We start from the raw sequence: 24870 nt of genomic DNA on the forward strand, positions 1-24870 counted from the left end.
GTTCCCCAGTGCATTTTTCCCAATGCACTTGAATTGTTCCTACCTCTCACTCCAGCTCTTCCTCAGAAATTTCTCATTTTTCTCCAAACTTTTCTTTTTGTTGTTTCACCAGATTTAAAACACTGTGGCCAACACAGTTTTTACCGGTTTCACCTTGTCTTCAACTCGAATCTCTTCCACACCTTGGGACGACCATTCTATCTTCAGCCCATGCATAATTGTTTCCTTAATTCTTTAACCTCTTACCCACCACCTTTCACTCATCCTGAAATTCCTTTCTTCAATTCCCTCCCAATAACGGATTCTGCATTAAAATCCTCATGAAAGCAAATGTTGGGAAAGCTCCTGTAACAACAGATTGTTTCTGAGGCAATAATGAATGCTGCAGTTTAACATAAATAGCTATTTTACTTCTCAGTAAATGGTTCTATTAGAACATCATAAACATTCTGCAAGGCACCTCATTGCTACCAAATGCAAGATATGGACAGTCCTGAGACCAGCAGTTTTATGCCCACTTGTGTGGACAATTCAGTCTCCCAGTTGTGGAATTGCCTGGGGAAACCATGAACTCTGCAGCTCAGCGAGGTGCAAGGATGGGAACTCCAAAAAAGGACTTATCACCTCCTTCCAAAATTGCACACTGCCTAAACTGTTACCTTGGTTTGGAGCCCTCAGACTGTTGGAGAGTTGTAACACCTTCACAGCACCGTTGTACCAAGGGCTGGGATCAAGAACAGAACGTGGTCCTCTAGATCTGAACGTTCAGGGAGTCAAAGAGGCTGTGGGGGGAGGGTGGAGGAGAGAAAAGGGGACATGGCCTGGGCTTCTCTTCTGCAAAAATTCTGGTCTCAGCTGTTGTGCCTGGAAGTATTTTGCTCTGGAAGACAGTGACATTAGTACTCTGATAATCCAAAGTATTTTTCAACATCCTCCGGTTTGTGGATACACTCCTAAGTTAATACATAAAGAGTGACATGCGTGCAGTTTTCACACCAACAAAACTCACATTCAAAGTGAGAATCCTGTGGAAACTAAAAGCTTCTGAAAAATCAGGTGCCCTTTATATGGACCCCTTGACTCATGTGTTTAGCTATGCTTTTCTTACCTCAGCTGCTCTTCCTCAAAGGTGTCAGGAGTTCTGCAGCCTCTACGTACCTCAGCAGAAGGCACACGTGCTCGATGTCTCTTAATGATCAACCCACTAATTTTGATGCCATTGACCTTTGCAGCAATGCTTACTATGCACAAAATATGATAATATTAAACATTTTAAAAAGGAGGTTTTTTTATGTTTCATTTCAAACCAAGTATTTCTGATTAAGGGAGTCAGTTCAATTCCTACCACAGTTTGCATCTAAAACCTTTTTAAGGGTTATAATAATCTTCTATACCTAAAAAAAGAGCGATGACTAACATTAGGTGTGCAAGCAAATATTTTTAACCCCAGAGCACAAACAAGGGTGGGCAGGTAGGCTTTGTTGCTCTCAGCTAAGCTACATATGGGATTTCTGATGTGATCATTCACATTTACTATGACTGTCAATCCAACATCTGCTGTTACCATATTGGACTGTGAATATTTCAGATCAACAACTGAAATCCAGATGTGCTTGTGTCATGAGCTCTACGCACTCTACTTGAAATGATTTGTCTTCAAAACCAGGATTAGGGATGCACTGACGCTTGCAGCAGTATCCTGAAATGTTCCTCGTGCACAGCAGAGCTTCTGTGGGAGAACTCAGACACCTGGGTCCAAACTCTCCGACACTCTGGGCAAGAGGCGGGTGCAGACGGGGCTCCCTCCCTTCTCGGTGCAACAGCTGGAGGTAGAAGACAAACCAGCACCACATTCTATGCCATTATTATCCCCATTTCTAATTTATCTCTTTTGCACTAACCTCCCCCCCAAATTTTACTATGCAGCCTCCCTTCTAAGGACAGCGTAACGTACGGTCTCAAAATCGACAAAAGCCCTGCTTGGTTTTTTCCTCATGTCTCTCTACACAACTGAGTAATTTTAAAAAGAAAAGGATTGTTACAAGGAGTACATTTGTGACCCTGTCTTGTCTCTTTTTAACTGCTCGAGTTGAGGATTTCCACCCTGGTCGCTGGCTTTACCTTCCTTCCCTTCTGTAGGGGGACTGAAGGAGTGAGAGCTGTAGGAGAGCTGGAGGGTTGATGAGCTGTAAAGGAGCAAAAGAGGCAGGATGGGCACATCACATAACCTGGGGGTACGGCTATGAGAATTTTTCAGACTGACTTTATTGTGAGAACCAAGGGGTTAATTTAAATATGGGGAATTCTGCATGTATCTAATACTTCAACATCCTGCCCCAAAACAATGGAATATTTCTTGTTACAACAGAGGAAAGGTGTTGTTAAGGCTTAACTCATATCAGAATGTCTTCAGACCAAATATGAGGTTTTTTTCTGTTTTCTCCTCTCACCAAGCCTGGGTACTAACTGGTGCTAGAGGTGGGGGTCACATACACACATGAAGAGCCCCACACCAAACTGTACAGGAATCAAACATGGAGGCCTGGACAACAGCCCTTAACTTCCAAGCAAAAAACATTCACAGATTTGACCAGCTCTGGAGTTTAAAGTATTGCTGCTTTCAAAGGAGTACGGAGGACTGCTCATTTCCCTGTGTGTGGTAAACCACACAGAATTGCTCTCTGTCCACCATTAGCACGGTCCAATGTGGCTTTCAAACTCTCTGTGACACGATGGGGAAGCACAGGAGTGCACACAGCTACACAGCATCTCTCAGGGCAGCTGTGTACAGCCTTGCTTACGGCTGCAGAGAAACATGTACCCCCAGGACAGAGAATGGACTCACTCTGGCTACAGCCACACTTCAGAACTGTGCCACAGAGCTGAAAAACACTGCACTGGGGAGCGTAAAAAAACAGGAAAGAGGTACAGGGAAGTGTTCTTCATAGCCAGGGAACTTACATTTACCCATCTGAGCTACTAATGCAGTTTATTTTCCTAATTCTGCTCGTTAACACATTTATTGGATCACTTAGTTCAGATGTGTGTAACTTCAGAAGCCTGTTCCTTGTTGGTTTTTGGTTTGTCCATGGCACTTCTCATCTTCTAAGCAGAATTTATATTTTTAGACACAAGCCAAAGCAAAGGTGCTTTTAAGAAAACAACTACAACCAAGCAGGAGTATTCTGACAAAAAAAAATTCGCTGGAAAATACTGATTCATGGAAACCTGCCTTTGCTTTTCCTTTTTTTTTTTTTTTTGGTAGGAAGAAGGTCAGAGAAATATTTTTCAGAACTCTAACTTTTTGTAAGAAAAAGCTGTAGAGAATAAACACATTACTGCATTCACCCGAGACACAGGAGACTCAGATTCAACTTAGAGCTTTACCTGATTTAATTTTGGCCTCAGCAAATCCCCGGTGAATATCTCAGTCAAGTGCATACATCTCAGCCTCTGGTATCGGCCCAGGGAATTTATGGAGTCTGGGAGTGTAAAATGTTCCTTGGATACTCCTCAAGAAGGCATGACAATGGCAGGAGTGGGACCCAGACCTGCACAAACGTTGGGAAAGAAAAACACGTGCAAAAACAAACTTGCCCAAATGAAATGAAAAAAATTCTCAATTTACAACATGTCAGTCAGAAAATGTGCTAAAACAGTAAGAAGCTGAGTTCCTCTACCATAAAACCTGGGAAAATAGAGTGTCTTCCATGAGGACTGAAATCCCCATTTTTGGTGATAAATATGCTTTAAACCATCCTCTTGAAAAAAAAATAAGGACCACGAAATTCTGATATCTGTAAGTCAGAGGAAAATTCCCAGTGACTTTATTAAGAATTTTGCCTTGACAAATAGAGATTTTGGAGTTCAGGAGGTGGCCCTGAAAAGTCAGGGTCAGATTTCTTCAGCGGTGCAACTGAACAAAAACAACCAAGCTCAAAGGAATCACCCAGGACTCTGAAATCCTTCTCCTCCCCCTAAGGCATCGTGCAGCAACATACAAGCCATGGGTGTGATGTGCAATTTGCCTTCTCTTTGCCAAGTTCTGGATTCCTTTTCTGATCCAGACTACTGTGCTATCACACTGAGTGCCACTGCAGGCTCAGTAAATGCCATAAGATGCAACAAGTCCCTGGTTTCTCAGACTCTGCGTTTCCCACGCTGCTTGGATTTACTTGTCACTATTTTCCTGCTTGATAACTGCAGGGATGAGAATATTAGGAGTGGCAGTCTAATCAGTGACCACTCTGGGCATTCAACCTGTCAGAGCTGAAAACTCATGAATGAGCTGCAGTGGGTCAGTGACATGCTCACACATCAACCAGAGCAGGAGGCTCCTCTACAACAAGGCTCTTCCTCATCATATATCCAAAACAGGAATGGAAGCCATAAAATAAAATAAATTAAAAAAAAACCCCAAGCCATAACCAAGCAAGGACCAAAAATCACACAATAAAGATCTAAGTCTATTTTCAGCATAGTGAAAACATAAAAAAGTATTTGCTTGTCCTTTAGACACCTTATCAGACAGGTATTGCACTAAAGATGACTTTATTTTTGCAGAGTCATAGCAGAGATCTGACCCTTTCTCATACACTGAATTCAAACATCAGATGTGCACAAATCCTTATAAATCTCATAAATATATATATTTATATTTATATATATTTTTGTATATATATATCTCAATCAAACCCCACAAGTACAAGTAAATGAATTCAAATGTACTCATTGCTCAATTAAATCTCATCCAGAGATGGGTCTGGGCAGCCATGGCCCCAGTTCAACAAACCACTTAAGCATATGCTTAAAACAAGCTCTGGATCCATTCCCAGTGAGGATTAATGCATATTCGTAAATGCTTCGCTCCTTTGGAGACCACAGAATGAAATATTGCTGGAAAAGCCTTAAAAAGTAAAAGCAGAATTTTAGTTGCTTGTTTTTAAATTAGCTTCAGCCACACTGAATATTCCAGACTCAGCAAACTCTCCACAGACAAATGTTTATTTTCATTCTACAGCACCTTGTGCAATGAAATTAAAATTTCAGAATGCAGCACGGGGCGGCCAGAGGGAAGGATGAGGACAGAAGGTGGAGGTTAATGCAGAAGGACTGTCTGAGCTTTCCAAGTACATTGTAATAGAAAGCACATGAACGGGATGGCTAAGCTGGTAAATAATGATAGATCAATCTACTGCTATTTCTATGGCTCTGCAAGATGCACATGTCCTGACACTCCTCCTTATGTGTAAAATTGAGAATGTGAATTGATATAAAGTGAAATGTTTTCTTTCCCTCAAGCTCCTTCTGTGCCTAGATGGACTGATGTTCACACTCCACTTTTTTCCTTTGGTTAACCAAAGAAATAAATTCTTGATTAGACCCACATTATTCATGTTTTGCAGAGAATTTTTTGCCTACACATACAAGTCCTGCTGGGGTAAGCCAGCAGAGACCTATTGACTTAGTGTCATAGCAAATTACATGGCCTCATAGTCAGATGAAATATTAACTCAAGAGACTGATATTTTCACTGGATCAAAGACCAGCTAATGAGAAACAGAGTACCGGTTTTCAAAGAGGGTTTTAAAAAGTTAGAACAAAACACAGATCATTTAATATACTGCAAAAGTTGCAGTAACTTCCTGACAGTTTGCTTGCCTACAAACCTCTTAGCCCTGATTTATTAACATTAGCTGCTGTGCCAAGTTCATGTCATAAAGGATAGATGCTGTGTGCCCACGCTCTGCTTGGAACTGCATAAACATGATCATCAACTAGATTTGACATCATAATCAAAACAATGAAAACAAGCTAAAGGTGGCAGGCAATATCCAAGAAACTGTATTAAGAAGCTTTGTCTACATTATGAAAAATAAAATTTGTCTCCAGTGATGGAGGGAAGGACCTGTTTTTTAAAGGAATTCAGGTGCTAAAAGAAGCAGATGGGTGCACAGTGGGATTTTTAGGAGCTCTTTGATGGCAACTCCCACTGAAATCACTGTGTATTAGGCAGCTAGGTATTTCGGAAAATTCACATTACCTGCATCTTTAAGCACCTAAATACCTTTAAATATTTGGCCCAAAGACAGCTTACTGTAACGTCATAGGAAACAGAATAGTCCCTGCTCAAGGGGAAATAGTTTATTGTATGGTCAATTAATTTTCAAGCAAGAGAAATCCATGTAAGCAATTTGTAAGAGAAATTAGGCCAGAACTCTTGAGCTATGACTTCTGAATGGTATTTTGTAATTGAAATAAGAGATATGGCACACAAAGAAACCTTGGACATTTTTTTTTCTTATTTGCAAGATTATAACAGCAATGGTACACGTACAGATAAGCTGCTCCCCTTAAACTGGAGCCCATCCGGAATGTTTGGGCCTCAATCCCACCGAAGAGCCAAAGATAAATGTGGTACCTTGGTGTTTGTGAAGGGAGTCAGGGGCTGGTAAGTGCAAGGGCTACAGGAGGGACACACACCCTGCAGGGAAGGCAGGCAGATGGACGTAGGCGTCATTTGTCTCTTTGGTCTGGGACAAAGACATCAGCAGCTGCAGCTTTTTGTCCCAAGGAAGCTCTGGAATTCCAAATGGGAACCTGTAAGATTTTTTGGGATGCTTATGGCCAGCACTGTGAGGGAAAGAGGGCACTGTAGGTGTCATGGAGGTGAGACACTGCACCTAAACTGGCTCACTGCCATTTAGTTTTCTAATTCCACTGGTCCAAGAGCAAAGCAAAGAGACCTAAGATAGCAAGTCCTGCACGTATCCTTTGACTCCTGCTTCAGCAGCAGGAGCCATAAGTAAAGAAGCCCTTCTACTTGCTTGCTTCTGGCTACTGTCTTGCATCCAGACTTTGTCCTGTTAGCCTGAGGTCTAGGAAAGCAAACAAGTTTCTTGGCTTACCTTTTACAGAAGGGGAAAGTAACAACTCTAGTGCTGCACCAGGCCACCTTTCAGTGGCAGAAGAGGATTTCTCCTTCATCACCAATCTGTGTATCCCATCCAAGTCACTTCATTTAATGTGGAAAAAACAAGCAGTGACAGAACAGGGCCCTCAGAGTAAGGCTCCCAGCATAATGCAGCCACAAGAATTTAACAAGTGGGATTTACTTAACTGGTCACTAAGTGTTAGGATTGCTTTAAAGATATATTGCTGAAAGTGTTTCTCTGGCTATAAAGAAACAGAACCAAGGGAGCAGAGAAAATGCCTGGCAAGCAAACTCTCTCCCTTTTGTTTAATAGCTCTCTTCAGACTTGTAAGCCCAGAAAAAGCTTCATTAAAGTTAATGGACAAATCTTCCAGGGAAAAAAATTAAGTACTTAAATGTTACTAGTTTTGGTCTGAGCACACAAAATTTCTCTTCCTTGCTGGGTTCACCCCAAGACAGCAATCTTCAGACAGAATTACGTAAATATTGACAGCTTTCAGGCTGGTTTTGTGTCTCAGACCTTAAAAGTGACTGGCAGAGTTCACGGGCCAGGTTCACAAGCCTTGTAAGTGGGCACAGCTTCACTGAAGTCAGTGGGAAGCCTGCACACATTACAGGAACCTTCCATAAATAGAACAGAGCTGCGTCCATTTGTACCAGAAATGACTGCAAATTACTGCCAGAAACATTACAGAGTACATTTTTCACTCTGTAGACTTCAGGCAAACCATTCCTGATGACAGCATAAGAAAACACCGCCCCCAAGTCACTTCCTTAGCTATTGCCATGGCACCCTTAACATTTAAAACCTCTCTAACACACCAATGCCAATTGCTTTCACCCTTGCTACACCTCCAGTGTGCTTCTATGCTTACTTTTCAATAGGTGACTCAGGCACAGATTGTGACCTTCACCAGGTCCCAGTGAGTCGAAGGGGAGACACAGCAAGGTGCTGGGACAAAGAAAAGTGAATATAATCCCTTATATAATGGATTTAACACTCAGTCTTTACTCACATCAGGCATTTTGCAGAAGAAATGCTTTAAATAGCTTCTTTATCCACTCGCAGTACAGAAAGAAGTAAACTTACCCTGCTCTATGCTTCTAAAAGGCAAAATTAAAAAAAGCTCAGTTAAGAATACATGCTGCCATTTTATGTCTTAGGTGAGATTTTAAATGGGTAACCATTAACAAAAAAGGGCTGTGCAACTTCCACCTTAAACCAGGCAAAACTGCAACTAAGAATGGGATGCTGCACGAAGGCAACTGTGTTCTAGTACCACATCTGAGGTGAGACATAGCAAACATAATCTGCAGTTCCCATTTGGGTGTTGAAAAGTGTAAAAACAACATTTGAGATGTCCTGTTCTTGCCAGACATGAATGATGCAATCAAAGACAAAGTGTCCTGCTGTGAAGCCTGCAGCTCATAGAGGGAGCAGAATGTAACAGAGGCCACTTACACAACACGAGACTTCTGACTGCCCTTGGAACAAGGTTGGCAGAGACCCCTCTGGATGAACAAGGAGGAGTCATTTCTCATTAATGGACTGTTCCTAAAATTTTCACGTACTATCTCACTGATATTATTATTTATAAAATCAGTGTGATATTGTTATCTGCTGTTTGTTCAAATGAATACAGTTAAAAATAGAATAATGGATGGGGTTTGGTGTGTAAGTGATTTGTTTTGGCAATTTTCAGTAGCACATGAGTAAAGTGCATTGTATCATGGCTTCTTTAGGCAGAGTCAAGTGCAATAGCAGAAAAATCAGTAAAATACTCCAAAGAGATTTTAAAATTCGGAGAGGATTTTAAGGGATCTCTTGGCAGCACTGTCAGGCTGCTCATGAAAACACACAACGTTTTAATACAAACTGTCAGCTCTCCAGCTATAAGCAGAGGCCAAAAAATATGGGTCTGAGGATCCTTCTGTAAAAGCCAGAAGACTGAACACTCATGTAATCTCAAGGAAAACTGATAAGGCTGTCTTTGACAGAAACAAAATTAAAATTCTAGGAGGTCCAACTTGACAAACCTCATGTTTTTCCCATCAAAATTAAGGGGCAGAAATCCAATACTTCACTGTGCAAACTTATCAGTCCAGGCTGACAGCACTATGTACTGTACAGAACAGAATGGGGTGCACAGGGACCTGATGTTTGTGGCTTTGCATTTTGACCCACATCATGTGATGAGGATTCTGCAAAGCTATTCTAATTTACTGCCCAAAACACACTGGCCTGAAGAAAGCTGAGTGAATACCTGCTTTTCAAAGCTGAGCTTCACATTTGAAGCATAATGTAGCCCCAATGCATAATCTAGTTTATGCAGACTCCAGCTTTTTCATGTTTTACTCTCAAATCCAAAAACTCATTAACACTGACTTCCCTAAGTTTTAACAAAACGTCCATCTTGATGACAATGTAATCCCTGAAATAAAATGCCATAAGGCTTCAGAGGTCCCAACAGTTTTTAAATATGTAGACAAGTAATACATATTAGCCCCTGATACACACAGGGAAAGGTTATTAGCTAATAACAACTTTCCTTCTCTGTTCCAGCTCATGACTTTACTCCTTATGCAGAGTCATGGCCGCTGCAACTTTCATGTTTGATGTTCTTGCAACTGTTTGAGCTGCACACTTCTGCATGTCTTCACCTGAGCAGCAGCCCCATTTCACACCTCCCACTCTCCAAAAAGTTCTATCTTCAGGTATTTTTCACCAGTCACTAGTTTTCAGTCCTCTTTGGATGAGACACCACAAAACTACTTCCCCGGATGAATCCATCACCTGTAATTTTGTATTGAGCTTGTTTTGGACTGAGAGCACCCTGGGGTAGGGACAGCTTTTTGTTCTGTTTGTACAGCACCTCCCATAAGGGCTTTCATAACAGAAATAATAAATATGTAACCTCTGTGTCATTAATGAGAGTCATTGGCAAAAGGAGGAAATGAGTAAGTGCTAATACCCGTGACGTTAATCTGTGCAATGTGCTGCTTCTTAACACCACAGTGAGCCAATGGAGTGATTAAAACTGATCAGTGCAATTGTTTCAACATTAATGCAGAACTTAAGATCAGAAACTGAGCAGCTGCAGGGATTGCTGGAAAGTCAGTGTAAGTATCACCATCCTTGCCCGTAGGTAAAGTGCTGAGAGTGAAGATTAATACTCAGATTCACGGCATGGTAAAAGTACTTTACTCCAGCATTTTCCAGTGGACTTCTCTGCAAAGCTACCGTAACTAAAATGAACTTGAAAAGGTGTTCTTCAAGAACTCTGGAGTAAAAGTGAGATGGGAAGGATTTTACTGCTTTTTCCGAAGCATGCTAGTATCACTTGACAATTTTTTGTCACATTGATTCAAATTCACTTTTTCCCCCGAGAAGTATAAGAATTCATCAGCTTTCCCTGTCTGATTTCTGCTGTCAAACACATCAGGAAGCATGTACCTCTCCATAATTCAAATTCTTTCCTGCCCACCTTAATTGTGTGTCTCTTTTCTGGATGTAATATAGTAAGAATGGGCTGTCTCGAAGGGAGACTTCCCCTGGATGTCCTTATAAGGCAGGTGTACATGATCACTGAAGGATAAATCCCACGCATAATTCTTCTGTCATCAGTTTACTTTAAGTTTCCATGCTTCATGACAGCCATTTTGATGGCCTTGTCTACAGGGAATATTCCCATGAACTTTCTCAGACTCTGCAAGGAATGAAAGCAAATTGGTACCTCCCAAGTATAAGTCATTCCAGCTGCTTCAGGAGAAAGGAAAATGGTAAATTCATGCTCTTCAGAAGCAATAAAACAGATCCTGATTTAGCTAATTGTCTTAACAGGAGTTGGAAACTCAATAGTTTCTGTGGAAGCCAGCTAAGGTCTCACCTATTTCCATTCACCTTTAACAACTTCCATGTCAGCTGATAAGTTGCTCTGTTCATAACAAGAGGTTGTTGTGACAGACAGTAATTGCTAGAAAAGAGTAGAAGATCATGTCTGTGCTTCAGGATTCACAGAGCTCTAACAGACTGTAGGTCCTGGAGCTTGCATGTGTGTGGATTTTTGGTTATACTGACTGTCCCCAGTGTTATGCAGAAGGCATTTGGGCCCCCAAATGCTATTTGTGCTACATCTTCAGGGATTAGGGCTTGGCAGCTCTGCATTCCTACCCTTTTTACTCCAAATGTCACACATTGCTAAGGAAGATCTTTAAAAACACCTAAAATTTGGTCTGCAGCACTGGATTCCTTCAACACAGTAGCTTTCTGAAATACCTTCACCCTGATATGCTGTGGTACCCACTGAGGATTGCAAACAGCAGTAGAGGTAAGGAGAAAAAAAAAAAAGAAAAGAAGTAACATAAAAATACTGAACAGAAAGGAAAGAGAGAAGGATGACAAGAGAGGTAAGACAAGCCAACTGTAGTGAGGAAAGATGTTCTTACCCTGATACACTGGGGACTTCTGAAAAGAGTTCACAACTCAGTAGTGTGAGAATATGTCAAGGTTATTGACCCTAAGGCATAGGTTGCTAACTAACTGTTGCTTACTTTGATTGACCTTTAAGTCTGCTTCCCCAGCTTCCCCAGGGCTTTGCAGAGTGTACGAAGTGCGTCCTTTACACTAGATGGCCACTAATTTGGGCTAAATTCCCATCTTTTACTGTGCAGCCAAAGAGCTGTCCCCTTGTTCTGCTCCCACATTTAAACCAACCCAAGAACCATCATCTCAAAACTTCACTGAAAACATATGGATGCCTCAGAATAAAGTTATATACAGTTACACACACAAAGGAGGTGCTAAGCTTGTTTCTTTCCATGCAGAATAAACATGGTGGAGGGGAATACATGCATGTGTGCGTGGTGGTGGGGAAAATACAAAGCTGTGTCATCAATTAGCTTAACTGTCAATCCCTTCAATAGAAAAAAAATAAAAAAAGGAAAGAAAACACGTGAAATAAGTATTTTCATTCTTTTCCCATTCTCTCAACATTTCAGAATATCTACAGTGGAGATTTATCATCTTTTAAAAGAAGAAACTTCCTAAGACATCTGATTCTATGGGGCCTTTTCAGGCTTATTAAACACCCTCCCCCCAAAAAACTCCCTCACAAAAACAACATCCCAAAACCTGGAAGAACAGCACCAGTAGCTGTGGCTTGAGAGATGCTGCTTTTGCCTTTCTTTTCCTTGCACTGTTTAGACAGATCCAACCTTGAAATAATCCTGCCATTGCCTACTGCTGGCTGGAGCCCTTTTTGTTAAAGTCAGAGAGAATCAGAACAAGGTCTGCAAAAACCTGAGAATAAAAATAAAACAATCACCCAGCAAACAGAGTAAAAAGAAATTGTAAGCAAGCATTTGTATCAGTAAACTTGAAAACCATCATCTGCTGTCTTTGCTTAATGTCAATAGTAACTGATGTCTGCTCTCGTAAATATCATCTTGTAACTGGTTTTTCATCCCTTTCCACGCTTGCCACCCCTCCTTTTCAACATGCACTCGGTTGTAATATATGGAAAAATTGAGCTCTGTAAGTAAATTCCAGTCTGTATTGGCAAATCTCAACAGATTTCCACATAGTGCTGGCAATTTACACTCATAGCTAATTTGACCCATTAAAGAAGTTATTCTGCTCAATGAATTAGTTTGTTTACCAGTAAAAGGAAGTAGTAACTGTGAACTAAAGTGCTATTTGAATATTCCTTATTTACAGACTCTGGTTCAGCAAAGCTCACCCTGTGGCTACATTTGACTAGAATTGATTCTGCGGTGCAACTTGAGCACAGGTTATTTGATCAGTATCTAACTAAAATAACACATTTTATTAATAAACTGTGATACTGAACTCCACCTCTGTTTCTCCAACTCTTTCAGAAAAAAAATAAAATCCATAAATATACATACATCGTTCATATGCCTGAAGGCCAAGTGAATATACTTAGTGCTAGTTGAAATAAGACAGTTGAATGCTGCTGAAATCTTACTGAAGTAGCTCGCAAAAGGCCTGAGGAACAGAACACAATAAGCGTTCAAAAACATCTCACAATGTAATAATCAATGTGTAATATGAGCTAGGGGTTAGTTAAATAAAATGTGAAAGCTGTATTAATGAACCCTTTTGCTGTCCAACACAGCATTTCATTTTCTTTCATAGGCTGCATAATGCAGGGCTTGGGAATAAATTATAGATGAAACCCCCATCATATGTTTATAAATACACTAACATTAGCATTTTACTTCCTCATAAATCTGCACCAAACATTCAGGCACAAGATAGAAAGCCCTGTAAAACAATGATATATTCTCTGCTTGCAAGACTTGCCTAGTGGCCCATTCATTTTTACCGCTGTTCTTCAAACATTACTTTCTTCACTCATGCCCCCTCATTTAAAATCCATTTTAATTTAAAGATGTTCGATGCAGTCCTAGTGGTACATTTACTCATCCTGGTTATACATCATGGAGCAGGGAAAAGAAAATTGTTTAATCTAGAGATACGGTTCACTGTGGTCACCACTGAACAGTGGAGTAATTACCAGATCAGCTCTGCTAAAAATGCACTCAGGGTGTTCTGTGACCTATCATCTTCTAATCTGCATAGTGAAGTATAGCTTCATAACTATAAATTGCTGACTTAATTAAAACCAGGACCTTTCTGTCATTTAATTACAGGGAGAAAGGTTATTGCTTAAATGCAATTTTCCAAATGTGATTTCTTAACAGTTATTAACTGCTTCACCATCATTTATTGTTTCAGATTTTTCAATTTGAAAATAGTCCCTGTGACAGAAGTAATGACTTCATGAAAAACTCAATCTAGATGGAGCTGAGCAGACCCATTTGTTTCTCGTAAGTGGAGCAGACAGAAAACTTGAAAATGTCACAGGAGGATCCTGTGATTGCTCCACTTTACAGGAGTAATTAAAAACCAAGAGGTTGTATTAAAGGTGAAGAGAGGGGGTTTATGACAATCTCAAGGTTTTTCCCCTTACCAAAATATTGTGCTTGCCTTTTCAACTCTGTTAGGAAAGGTTTGGATTAATGATTGATATTTTATCCCAATCCAATACACAATGCCAATACACTAAGACAAACCACTTAGTTCTGCAGCTTTTCTATTCATCTTTCAAGAGTCACCTTAATTTGAAGAAAAATAAGTTCCATATAATTTCCCTCTGCACATAAAGCTTTTCCCTTCTAAGAACTATTGTTTTCATGAAGTAAGTGCATTTTAACTAAAATTTGAATAATGGCTTGCTGTCTAAAATAGACCTTCTCATTCAAGAATTAATTTGATTCTGCTAAGCCACTTTTATATCAGTCTGAGTCCAGTGAGAAAAAAAGTCAGCATCAAGACCTCCACTGAAGAGTTCTGCATGAAATTCTACTTGAAGGACAAACCTGGCCCTTTTAACTCAGAGGAACAGCTAAAGCTTATACAGCAGATACAAGGTAAGGTCCCTCTCCAAAAAAAAAAAAAAAGGAAGGAAAAAAAAAAGAAAGAAAAAGATTAAAAAAAAAAAAGGAAAAAGAAACACAGATGCTTGCTGTTGCCAGGACGACAATTCCTTGCTCCCCATAAGAACACATTTTTAATGTGAATTTTCCCTGAATACCCTTTTGTCTAATTAACAGCCCTTCCAAAATGCAGGTGAATGTTACATGGAAGAGGTTTTGCAGATCAAGGGAAGCTTATTGCTCAAGAATACCATAGGAAGCTAAGAAGCTTTCTACCAGGCAGTATATATTTATTCCTTTGCCCTTGTGTTGAGACTCTACATTCACATAAAGGTTCACTGGCATCACTGGCGGGGGCTTTAAGGTACTGGAGGAGCTGGAAATGGATATGATCAGCAGCACTATGGATCCATCCATTTAAAACGTCTTTTTGATCCCATAAGCATACCATAGTCTTCAACTAATTCATCCTCCAACATCCTCATCAGTAAGGGGAGAGCTGCTACCCCCAGGTCACTGGAACTGAGGGACAGAGGCCACGTCACTACGGTCCAGAACCTTCAGCTCTGGGTCAGGGCCTGGAGAACAGAGAACCTCTTCTTTCCTGAACAAACAAGCCACAGGGATTCACTTTATGCCCAGTTTTCTGAGGCATTCAGCTGCATATGAATGACGAAACTGGAACCTGAAACTTAGTGGGGACTGTTACTTACTAGGTAATTCTGCTGAGCAGTTTGCAAATATTCACTGTAGGCACAGCACTGGCTGCACTGCATGAGCCATGTGGCAGTGTTTGCTCTCCCTGCAGCAACACAGCTGAATATTGCCCAGTCAGAATTTGCTCTGCTTTTACTATTAGCACAACACCCAAAATATTTTCAAACCACGTGTCACTTCTGTTCCAAACTGCATTGCTAAGTGGAATACGAGCTTTTGACTCTTTTTTCCCCCCCCCTTCCATTTTTTATTGTGAGGACAAATCACGCTTTTGGTTAGTTACCAAACATATGTGTTATTTGTTTTGCCCCCTGACTGGTAGACTTGCATAACTTAGCAGTGGAATCAAAACTGTAAACAGACAACATATGTGCATGTACGATGTGCAGTTTGCTTTCAGCTAATGATCAAGCACTCTGGGTTACAGTTTGCCCTTGGCAAGTATCTGTACCAGCATAGCTGGAATCCTTACATGTTTACACTCCACACTGGCAGGGGAGTGGCAGTGTGGCACAGGAAATAGCACGAGGGAACATGAATTATCTATTTTCCAACTCTCGGGAGACGTCCTTCACGCAAATAAAAACCACAGAGAGCAAAAATGCAAGAGAGAGGGAAAGAAATGGAAGAGTTTAGCAGAAAATGGGAAAGATAAAATGCAGCAACCACAGAAAGAGAACAGGAAAAGAGACAGTGGATACAGCTGCATTCCCTGGAATGATAATACAGCAGCTCTGAGCAGAAAGCATCAGGTATAGGCAGTCTTGACAAAGATTCTGGACTATCTTACCAGGCCAAACCAACATCTTAGTGATATATACTGTGGCCCTACCTGTTTATTTAGAAAGCAGTGTAATTGCCAGTTCCATGGAATTACATGGTAGGGTTAATAAACTACATGATTTTTGTGACCTTTTCCTTATGCAGAGGAAACCCTCCCTTTTTGCCAAGAGATCTGTCAGAGTGCCAAAGTATCTCCTAAAGAAAACCACATACCTCCCGTCCCCATTTCAAATTAAGCTGGAAATTGTACTCTAAGGACACCAGTGCACTAGAGGAGTTTGGTAACAATTTCCAGCCTCAGTTCTACACTCAAAACACCTCTGTGTCCTTCCCCAATGCCAATAGCTACTCTGCAGGTGGAGGAAGGAAAGCCTGTGCCTGACACTGCAGACTTCCTGCTGGGTTGTGTCCTGTGCAAGTTGCAGCAGAGCTCCTTACTATCACATCCATGCTGGGTGTGAGTTTTCAGAAAGCTCTTCTATTTGTACAGAACCCCTAGGGAACAGACATTCCCTAAAAGGCCACAAAAAATGCTTACAGAATATAATGATGAGTATCTTTTGTCTCCAACCTTTCTCAAATACTTTTTTATGTCTGATGCCATTGTAGATGGGACTAATCCAAGAATCAGAGATGAAGTTCCTAATAGCAGAGGCCAGGTCCCTTCCAAAGGAGAGAGAATTTTCCAGGCTTTGATCACTCTTACCCAAGTTTAACTCACATTCAAAAGGAAATAAACCTAATAAATTCAATGTGGCATTTTTTATTTCCCCTTGCAGCTGCTGAGGCAACAGGGCACATACCACAGTTCAGAGAATTAGAAGAATGTGCTGAGGACAGTGAGAGTTACTTCACGTATACTTTTTGTGAGCCCACTAACATCAAAGCTGTTTCTTTAACACCTGACAGATTCTCATAGGTTTTCGTAAAGTAGATACTCTTTTAGCGAACACTAAAATAGTAACAGATGCCCTCAGGTCAGTAAAATTCATTGGATATGTCAGGGGCCAGTTGCCTGCTCTGAAGCAAACTTGTCATGCTCACATATTCAGAAGGATGCAGTCCTATTTCACAGGCAGAACTGGCTTGATCAAGTGAAACAAGACCCGCTGTCTGTGGGGTCTGACAAAGCATGTGCTTACAAAAATCCTCATGCCATGCTGTCTTATGAGCTTTCCATGCTTTCCTAAGAATCACGAAAACATGGACTCTCAGAGAAGCAACACATGAATTTCAAAGCACACCATTACAACAGGACATAATGGCCATGCAGGTTAATAGCCTGAAAATATAGAATGAGCCCTTTTTGTAATTTCCTATATTTTGTTCATTTGATTAATTGAGCCCATTCAATTTCCATTTCAGACTATTAAGAAGTCTGTAGCTCCAGCTATTTTTGTCTGCGAGACTCAGCCTGGAGATTTCAGAAGCTTAACATTCTAGCTGCATGTCACTGCCACCATTGTCTCTTGTCACAATTCTAATTCTATGTTCTGATAATAAAATTTCATTAGTGTCTGCACATCCTTTGCCTTACCTTTGAAGTACTGTCTTGTGCTGAAACGATTAGCAGTACTTTACGTCATATCACTTGACTGTTTGACAGCCATTGTGAGTGAGCTAAACGGGGAGAAATTAAAATTTCTGACAATTTCCATTACGTCTAAATTGCCGAGAAATTAAGGGATATTTACTTTTACAAATATTAAAGGTTGTTTAAAATGTAAACTGACTTCATTTTATTAGCAGATTCCACAATGTGCTAATTCAAAATGACTACATGGCCTTATGTGAATAAATTACCAACTCATTTTCCAAAAGCGAAGGACATTTCCTCCAGGCTGCTTTTTGACTGTTTGTGTCAGTAGAAAAAGAAAACAAAAAAACTTATGAATATTTCAGAACAGAAGATATTCCTTGGTGCCTGTATTTCTTGCTTCATCTTAACAGAATAATGAGGTTATTCCTGTATGATAGGGTTTTTTTAACAACTTAACAAAAAACATGCCATGAAGCACTGAGTTTATCATATGATGTTAATTTATCTTGGGAGGGGTCCCTCCTTAATCAGTCTTTTGAGCCCTGCTAGTCCAGACCATCACACCCCACGTGCCTGTCCATACAACGACTGAGCTTAATTTTAAAACTAGTTTAGGTTTTCCCTGTTCCTGAGGGTTTACATGTTTGGTGTCACAATTTCTTCCACGATTCAGTGTTTCCTCCAACCCAAGTGGTTATTGTCCTTGCAGGCTCCAAAGGGACATAAGCAAAAGAGGAGTTCAGCACACCTGCATGGGCTTGTGGGGTGTCACCCCTCGGGTGCCCATTTCAGACTCAAATACATCGCTGAACTCTTTTAACCCATTCATTTTATTGAGCTGACTGCAGCTCAGTCCTGCTGATTTAAAAGCTAAGCTACTACAGCTGCCTATAGTTATTTAGGTTTCAGGTTGGGAATGAGTGTTGTTAACAACAGTCACGACTCTTTTATCTCAGCTGAAATACTATGGGGAGGCCAGACGCCCCTTTATATTTTTAATTGCAGACAAGAAAATCTGGTCATGGCTCCTCCACTCTAAAACATTTCCTTTGATTCCCCCAGACCCTCTCCCACACTATCTTTATTTCCAGACTGATGAACCTTCATTTCATCATTTTTTAGGGTTTTTCACCTTGAATTTTTTACCAAGACTTTTCTTGGCTTCTAATCACAGCTTTCCTCACAAACTTTTTTTCTTTTAAAGGTCTCTGCACATGGCCCAAAGACAAACACTGCTCCTAAAAGTCCTAGTGCTTTGCCTTGTAGGTTCCTCTTTTATAGACTCCATTGTAGACAGCATTCACATGATGATTCTGGGATGAAACCCCCAATGACTGCTCACAGTGTGCTGGCATCTTGAATGCAGCTTATTTCATGAAGTCTGGCACCCATAAAATGGGTATAATAGTTACCTACCACATAGGATGTTGTAAGGTTTAATTTATTAGTGCTGTAAAGCATTTTAGGCCCTTAGAAGAAAACATAAAGCACTATTGCCCTAAAACATTTGTCTGGCTGAAAACCCTCACTGGTCTGCCTGCAAAACAAAGAGAGATATAGGAAATCAGAGTGTCTTACCAGGCATTTTCCATTAAGAAAAAAAGTACTGCTTTCATTTATTTGCTGTCAGCATAGATATTCTAAGACTCTTGGTGATGGAGAAGCAGGAAGAGCAGTGAATAAGTCTATTGCATAAAGCATTTCTATTTGATTAAAAGATTACTAGGACATGGAAAAGCACACGAGCTGTTTCCCATCACCTAAGCACATTTACGAAGAGAAACAGATCTGCAGATGCAGGAACTTTTAAAACTTTAAATCCTTCTGATTAAAGCAATTCATTATGAATAATGCAAACTGTGTAAGAAATGCTGTGCAAGGATGTGAAGACAGAGGAAGATTACAATATTTTTTATGGCTTGGTTGTGGGTTGTTTTGTTGAGATTCTTGAGAAGCAAGAGTCTCAGCAGTAAATGCAATCATGTTCAGTGGCTGCCACCAAAGCTCACTGTGTCTGAAATTCTTTCTTACATGCTTTGCTGAATCAGGACTCCAGTACATGAAATATACTTTGATCTTGACAGTGGTTCAAGTCTTTTCCTTAAAGTCAAAGCCATTTTGGCTTTTTTTGCTTTGATGCACCATCAAGCTCATGCACATTCTTTGTCAAAATATATCCATGTAATAGGGTTATAATAAATAGTTCTTTTAACAGTTCATTTAGGATTCCAAAACGATGAGGTATGCAAAATGCAAAGAAAAATCACACAGATTTTTTTAAGCAAATAAACTGTAACAATCCCTGAATTAATACTACAGCTGAAAGAAAATTAAATCTGAGATAAGTTTATGTGACCTAAAGGCTTTGGGGCAGCACAGAGCAATATGCTAAAGACAGACTCATAACCACAAGCTACATTTAGGACTCAAATCACATATGAGTGGCACATTTCAAATGTTCTTCAACTCCTTAAAATAGATATGTGCTTACCAGATGCTGACAAATGGCTACCCTATAAATGGCTAAAGAAAGATTTCTCCTTGTTCATATTTCATTTTCTCTTGCGTTCTGTGTCATGTCCAGCTTCTGCTCATATGCTACTGAGTCAAAAATAGAGCTATTCCATGATAAATGTTGATGTATGATATTTTTGATCTGCCCAGAAGACAATACAGCATGTGACAGCACATATTTCATACAAGAAACCCCCATATAGGTGCTCATAATTTGGGCTCTATGTTTTGATTCCAAGAATCAGAGGTTGTAAATCTCAAAAGGACCTTTACGATCCTGGGCTGCCCTCTGGCAAAACAAACACCACAATGTTCCTCCAGGAAACTGGAATGATTCAGAGGAGCATCTCAACTTTCAGAAATATACTTTGATCAAACCTCCAAACCACTTCCAACAATATAAAAACAAAAATAATACTGGCAGGTGCATCTTTTGCAACGTCCTGTTGTATAAAAATCATGGGTCACTTCATTGAAGTGATTGGAAGTCAAGAAGATAATCTAAATATACACAGCCATTCTGTGAAGTTTGCTGTGTTGTAACCGGGCTTCCAAAAAGTTTGCTATGAAACTAGTAATAATATCTAAAATTAAATAGCACAAAATAAGCCTTGCTTTTAAATTCTGATGACATTTACGATTGGGATTGTAAGACAGAATACAACTATAGGAATGAATTGCTGCAAGAATAGCTTAGGTGAATTCCCCATGCAATGACCACCTCCACAGCAGGAGCTGGTCTGTTCTGTGCTCTCCCTCACTGAAATGTGCTAAAGGTGCTCTACAGATAAATGTATAGATCAATGTATACTGCACAGTAGTCTGTGTAAGCATGCCCAGAGAAGGGGTTATCATTATGATCACGTCAACAAACACTGACCTCAAGGCACTCACACAGAAGCTCCTCGTTGTTAGTAAAACCATGGCTCGCTCCAGCTTGAACATGGGATATTCCACCAGTGGAACAGCAGCACTGCAGCTCCCAGGGAAGCTGCAGAACTTGTGTCCATGTGCCACCACTCAGCAAGCGCCTGCCTCGGTGATGTGAGACCTCTGACAAGAGTTTCTAAACTATGCAAGGGTGGGCAATTCTGCCTCCAGGCCACAGCCTTTCCCCTTAAAGTGCTGTTAAACCAATTTAGCCTACAACTTGGTTGGGGTGCTGCCTACCCCTTATCACCAGTCTTGCGGCGTCACCTCTGCTTTTGTTTCACGTGGATTAACAAATTTAAGACCCCCTCCCTCTGACTTCAGCCTTGAAAATTTTGATCTCAACAGAGCAGTTTCACTGATTGTGCAGTGGCAAATGGGAGATTGTCACTTGTTTTTAAAGTGCTTGCTTTTTACAGTGCAGAGCATGAAGTGTACCAGCAACGTTAACCTTCTGGAAACACACAATATTTAAATTACACTGCTCAGAGCACAGTAATTGAGCCAAACAGACATAAGTTCACATCCACTGAGCCTTCAACGCAGCAAATGCTGCCATCAATCCCCCTGAAGTGCCCGAAGGATGGTTCACATGCCCAGAATGTTGTGTATTTTTTTCCCTACTCTAGCAGTAGATTTAATAAACTAATAACTTCCTCTTCCAAATCATACCTCAGCCATGTAATCTAGGGATAGTCAGATTGTTGGCTAACTCAGACCTTTCTGACACGCTTAGCTAAAACCCTGAGCAAACAATGAAATACCACTCTAAACACTTTCTTTGCCACATTTTGAGTGAGCAGACTGACAGGAGCCCATGCATAGGTATGATCATATGTTTGTTAAACTGCCATGTTTATAAAGAGTCCCCACCTTATTAACAAGCATTTCAAGAAGAGATTCAAACACTTCAGAGTCCCCTATTTGGTTATGACCCGGACCTAGTAACAGAAACAAGACTTTCCACAGACCGTGATGCTTCATCCTTCAGAGGGCCAGATTTCTGTTCACCAGCCTTTACTTCATTACTTGCAAACAGAAGTATGAGAAACTGCTTGCCTACTGAATTCCTCAAAAAAAAAAAAATTACTTTCATTGCTTTTGCAATTTTCCAAACATCTGAATCTACTTTGCACTCACATAAGAGCGTTACAGACACCAAAACACTTGGTTGCCACACAGCTGTTGCTACCAGATGTCTCAGCTTGGGTGCTGCTGGATTCCAGGATAAATGAATGCTAATGTTCCTAGAAAGGGAAGGAGGGTCTTGCCGGTAACATTCTTCTTACTTGTTACATACCACTGTGATGACTCTGGCCCGGCATGGGAGGTACCTCCAAAATGCTTTACCCTAAGAAAACAATTCAACTTCCAGCTACTTAGTATCATAAGTACCGGGTAAAACATCACATATATCTGTATGTCTAATGTATAGATATAACCTATGGTCATATTTCAAAAGACATAAAGAAATGCAGCAGCTACATTGTTCTCTTTCCTCTTTATTTTGTACGTCTTGCAGTGAGTTTCTGGACTCACTGCACTTTGTGGCAGTCATGACATTTTAAGGTCTTGCAGGGTAAAGAGTAACCTCTGTGGAGAACCTGCACATGGCATATGAACCACTACTGTGCCTCCCTCATCTTCAAAGCAAGGTACATTCACCCCACCTGAGAATATCAAAAAGTGCTGTGCTCTCTCTGCTGGGTTACACAGGCACAAGGCAGATCAGGCAGAGACACATGCAAACACATTTACTCATCTAAGAAATCCAAACATCCTTTTTAAAAATTAAGGTCTAAACTATCTTTTGAGAGAAAGTGTATTATATTCATGAATAAAATAAATACCTTTGTTGTCTGTTAGGAACATGTGGTTAAGCATTTTTTGTTTTATGGTATTTTAAAATCTTGCTTTACTGATGACTCCAGCTCTCAATATGCAGGAAATGAGCAGGTGCTCAACACTGTCTATTAACTACCCTATCAGCCTATCAAAATGACATACAGAGGCTTAATAAGGGATTTTTGATAAAAATTTTATAAGTCCAGGTGTAAAACACATGCTATGTCCCAAATACAAAGGGTTTCACGATGCCAGCTGTAGCCTGTTCTGCTGGCTTTTTGCAGAGTAGGTATCTCGAAGAAGCTTTGTCCATTTCACATAATGCCAGAACTTTAATCCTATTTGCTTTAGAAACAAGTTATATCAACTATTCCCACACTCTCACAAACCAAATAACAACACCTTTTCCCTCTACTTCTGCCTGTGCATATCATATCCTATAAGAAGGACTAACAACGCATAAATGCATGCACTCTCAATTTCATATTTCTAATGGATGAGTCTAAAGAATCCTCATTAAAAAAGTGTTTGGAATCTCATTCCAGAGGCAAGTTTGGGGTCCCTTGCTACTCCCAAATGCAATGCAATATGTCACACTATGGGCTAACAAACTTGGGGAGACAGTGGTCATTTTAACTGTAGGTTTTTTTCTAGGAGAAGAAAGTCTAGATCCTGATTCAGCAACAATTTCAGTTGACTGAAACAAAGCTGTTATTGAAAACAGGCATGAGCTGAAGCATCTAGCAGAATTTGTCCCTAATTATTTATAAATTATATATATAAAAGAAAGCCTTTAGATATAAAAGTATTTTTCTGCTGCAAAGGCACCCTCATCTGAAATTAAATCTGCTGTATAAATAAGCCTCACTCCTGATCACTGTGCTCATCTCAAACTCATAAAAGCAGCAGTATAATTTAAGAAACAGTATCTTAATACATCGTTTATCACCCTGTCCTTTTTACAAGTACTGTCAATTTAAAAGTCTCATTTATTTTCTTTCTTGTTCTGGGCAGACTTGTTTATGGTGTTCTCATTTCTAAAGAGAAAAAAAATACCAAAAGCCACAACATGAAATCACCCTCCTCAGTACCGAATAAAACCATTTCAGGAAGCCTAATTATACCTCTGCTTTTGTAACTTTTTCTCATTCAGATTCACAGAGAGCTCTTGAAATCAAATGCTAGTAAAAGTAAAAGATCAGTGTTATTATTATCAAGCACTTACAGTGTGTGTAAATTTACTCAGTGTTCTTTACAAGCAGAGATAAGATATCCTTCCTACCCCAAAGATAACAACTGACAAACATAAGAACCGCAAAGAATTGGGTGTAAAAGGTGTAAAAGAGGGTGATGAGATAGGGTAATCAGCAGTGAGTCACTTCTAATCCAGATCCAGCCCGCACGGAAGGACGGAGCCGCGTCCTCCCCGTCCAACAGCAGGTGGGGCTGCTGCAGTGCCGCTGCCCCGGCGGGGGAAAGAGGCCCTGGAATTCCAAACTCACCTGTGGAAAACCGACCTCTCAAATTCAGAACCGCAGTACGAACGGCCTGACTTTCAGATAACTTAGTGTCATCGTTCCTGTTGGCCTCAGCAAGCTTTACCAAAAAAACTCCCGAGTGCTTTTCTGCGTGTCACTAAAACACCGAATCAGAAAGATCCAGGCCAGACCCTTGTCCCAAATCTGCATCACATCTCTCGTGGCAAAGCTCCACTGGCCAGTGATACAAAGTCAGCCTACACTTGCACAGAGCACACCTGAATGACTCCTGAAAAACTTCAATGCATCTCATTTAGAACGCAGATTGTTCTGTGTTCTAAAAAAAAAAGCCAGCTCTTTATAATATAAGGGTCAGCTTCCCAACTCCATGTGTGGGTCCTTCCCATGGGCCTATCAAAATTAGCAGCATGTAGAAATGATGCTCAAAGTAGAATGCAAGAAAAAGTCCTGAGGACAAATCATGTGGTTGAAAGACTGAGATTATTCTCAAGTCCAAAGGTCTGGTTCTGCTGGACTGAATGGGAAGCTGAGCCCTTTTTCGTGAAAGGGGATGGGCACAGAAAGGTGGTATTTGGTTTAGCACGCAAAAACCACCTGCAAGGATGATAGAACCAAATTCTAGACTTCACCAAGCAGACACAGCTCAG

General features: G+C 40.4%; 1 long non-coding RNA gene across 1 annotated transcript; it reads right to left on the minus strand.

Moving 5' to 3' along the window:
• Window positions 1-663: 663 nt before the first annotated feature.
• LOC113978391 lies at window positions 664-3556 on the minus strand. Its single transcript, XR_003537556.1, has 3 exons — window positions 3388-3556; window positions 1685-1823; window positions 664-880 (listed from the first exon to the last, which is right to left on the minus strand). It is a non-coding gene; the product is annotated as an uncharacterized LOC113978391 (long non-coding RNA).
• Between the last annotated feature and the right edge of the window lie 21314 nt (window positions 3557-24870).

Source organism: Neopelma chrysocephalum, unplaced genomic scaffold, assembly GCF_003984885.1.
Source record: "Neopelma chrysocephalum unplaced genomic scaffold, ASM398488v2 Primary Assembly neopelma1_323, whole genome shotgun sequence".
Taxonomy (NCBI): Eukaryota; Metazoa; Chordata; class Aves; order Passeriformes; family Pipridae; genus Neopelma; species Neopelma chrysocephalum.